This window comes from Dendroctonus ponderosae, unplaced genomic scaffold (genome assembly GCF_020466585.1).
Source record: "Dendroctonus ponderosae isolate FM_Combo_2020 unplaced genomic scaffold, Dpon_F_20191213v2 Dpon_F_20191213_10, whole genome shotgun sequence".
Taxonomy (NCBI): domain Eukaryota; kingdom Metazoa; phylum Arthropoda; class Insecta; order Coleoptera; family Curculionidae; genus Dendroctonus; species Dendroctonus ponderosae.
This window is the reverse complement of record NW_026017111.1, coordinates 5,623,445-5,626,381: the sequence shown is the minus strand read 5'-3', so window position 1 is coordinate 5,626,381 and position 2,937 is coordinate 5,623,445. Positions and strand designations below refer to the sequence as shown.

Below are 2,937 nucleotides of genomic sequence, written 5' to 3'. Positions count from 1 at the left end.
TGCCCCCGACACTGCTCTCGTTTTTAGAAATACGCTCTTTGAAATCTAACAGCAAAGAGAGAGAAAACTCGTTTATTCATCAGCGACTTGTTGTGAAGAGAGTCGACAAAAAAACCAGTAAGGACAATGCTTTTTTCGACAATGACTTTTTTCCAGAAATTATTCCATTGCGGACGTCCGAACCGAAGCAAGTGATTCGATTTTTCTTTTATTTTGAACATTCATCTGGGACAGTAACCGTATCCAATCGTGCGTGAGTAAGAAGAGCAAACTCGTCATGGTCGCAATGCGTTTTTCAAAAGTGCCATCCATGTCAGCATCCGCTCGGACACAATTGTGTGCGTTTTAGGATTTTGTCGGGGTTCACGACGATCTGGATTCGCTGTCATGTGAAATAAGCCTCCAGTCTAATAGGCGTGGAAGTTTCGCTCTACATAAATGATTTTCCAGGCGCAAAAGGCGGGCAAACATCGTGGATCGGAACTTACCAAGGTGCTTTTTATCTGCGAAACTTATTTCATATGAGCAAACAATCCGAAGAAGATCTGTAATGTAAGGTAACCGAGTACAAGCTTTTATAACAATTATATCCAACAACAACTGGAATTCTGCAACGTCCGTTAGTACCGTCAAAAGCAGTGGAAAATTGGTCCGAAAATGCCAGGTATCTAAGCACTGGAAAATGTGGCGATGGCGAGCTGCTTCAGCAAAGTGTTTCGTTTCAGCCAATTGTGCGAAATATTCATTAAACGAGTGATTTCCAAGAATCACATTTCCCCGACAATGAAGAGACCTTCAAGAAGCAGTCTTGAGTCGTTCGGATTCAATGGGGATCTTGTGGATTGTGGCAGTTAGTCGACAAGAACCCCATTGGCCTGTAAGGGGATGTTCAGCAGAACGGGTATCGGGATCAAGTGCTAGGCGCAAAGCAACTTGCTGACCGTCTGCAGGCAGGAACTGACCTTCCACCAAGTCCTCAGTAAGCTGAATTCGGCACCAAGCTGCTGGGCCAAAGGAATACCCGTCAATAGATCAATGGGGATCTTGTGGATTTTGGAATTGATTTGGTCTCGATGTAGAGATCAATTTAATTTTCCGAATCGACTAGGAACCCAGGGTTATCTAATGGCGTGACTACGGCGTCGGGAACTTCAACGAAGATCAATCAGCAGGACTTTCGAGATCACAATGTGAAGCGAACCGGCGAAGAACGAAGACCAGGCGGGTGAATAAGAAGCAGCCAGAAGATGCAACAGCACGCAGGCACCAGGTGGGAATGGGCGCAAAATTCCGAAGACCTCGACAACACATGGGGAAGTACCAGAACGGGACTAGTGGAACAACCGGATGGATGGAAGATATTCAGTCAGACGGATGAAGAAAGAAAAAACAATGCTTTATGGAAACGGGATGGTTCTGTGGACACGCTCGGGTCTGGAGACTCGAAGACATGGTTTGGGCGACGGCTACCAGATGAATGTGCAGCTTGAATGAAGACTACCGGATGGATCAGACGGAAAACAGCATCGACGAGAAGAATTCCTTTGAAGAATACCGCAAGGCAGGTGAACGGGCTCCAGGAAGCTGCAATGGGACATATTTTGGGCGCAGATTTGACCTCGCCGGACTATCCACTCTTCAAGTCTCCAAAACTCCAAGGGGAAGAAACTTGAGCCAGCCAGCCAGCCAGCCAGCCAGCCAGAAGAAAATGGGACTGAACAACTTGGCCGCTCTTCAAAAAGCCCTTTTTGGCAAACCAAAGCAGGTGAGGCTAGTTGTATTACTTTTTTTCGTGTTGCTACGCTACTTTCTTTCCATTACACGCAGCAGCTTTCTCTTCATTATGATGAATGTCATGCACCACTCTGATTTCATTTGAAGTCACAAAAGACTCACACTAACTGACCTCATTATGACACTCTCATCACGTGCAAATATTGCTTAACTGAGAGTAATTGGAATTTCTTGTTACAGGCGCTAACTTGATGCCGATGGAAATACGAGGATGACCACAATTAGAAGAATGGAAGATTAAGAACTTGGGGAAAACGCGCAGCTTGGTCAGGAGGGCGAGACTAAACTCGTATCGCCTGCATGGTAAAATAAAGCAATCCCAGACGTCTGGTTGGAGTGCCATTTCATAGTGCTTGAGGATTCGATCAAAGCAGTGCAAGACGGGCGTTCATCGCAATGTGGAATGCGTACTTCCTGATACTGACTGGGATTATTTATTAGATTGTGCAAGATACAAGTACGGAACTGTCACCTCTTTCAACGGGAACCCACAGCAGGTGTGTTTCACAATTATTCATTTGGTTTTTGTGCAATTTTTAATGATGAATGTCATGCACCACTCTGAATTGGCGTTGCGGTTACCGAAGACTCACCTATTACTGAAAAAAAAATTGCACGATTACGTGCAGCATGAAACGTTTAAAAGTAGTAAAAAATAACGCAATTTTTTCTTTTTCAGATCGCATCAATCAGCAAACCGTTCTCGTCCAGCTATATTTTACATTGTTCAAGAAGACATCGATGGTTTTTGGATGTTTTATATTACTATTCAATCAATGGTTGGAATTAAATATTGTTGCGTTTAAATTTGTGTTTATGAATATATCTATCACTTAACACTTGTTTTTTTTTTATTAATTTTTCTTGTGTTCAGTGTCTGTTAATCAAACACATTAATGCAGAGAGTCCATTCATAAAACCTTATTTCAGTGACATTTGCTAGCCGTTTATTGAAAGCGAACAAACCGCAATTCCTTTTGTGTACTTTGTAACTACATAAAGGTAACGCTATACTCCTGCTCCTGACATTTGCTCGCAATCTCCTTCCAACATTCTGCTCTCCTGATGCAAATCGAAACTTTCGTGTGCTTGCAAATTTCACCAATAGAGAGCATCTGCATCGACAAGATAATAGCGTAACGC

The 2,937-nt window shown here is 43.3% G+C and overlaps 1 long non-coding RNA gene across 1 annotated transcript; it reads left to right on the top strand.

Moving 5' to 3' along the window:
- Positions 1 to 6: 6 nt before the first annotated feature.
- On the top strand, positions 7 to 2,633 carry LOC125502720. The gene is made up of 4 exons (XR_007280487.1): positions 7 to 664; positions 726 to 1,765; positions 1,975 to 2,291; positions 2,474 to 2,633. It is a non-coding gene; the product is annotated as an uncharacterized LOC125502720 (long non-coding RNA).
- The last annotated feature ends 304 nt before the right edge of the window (positions 2,634 to 2,937 follow it).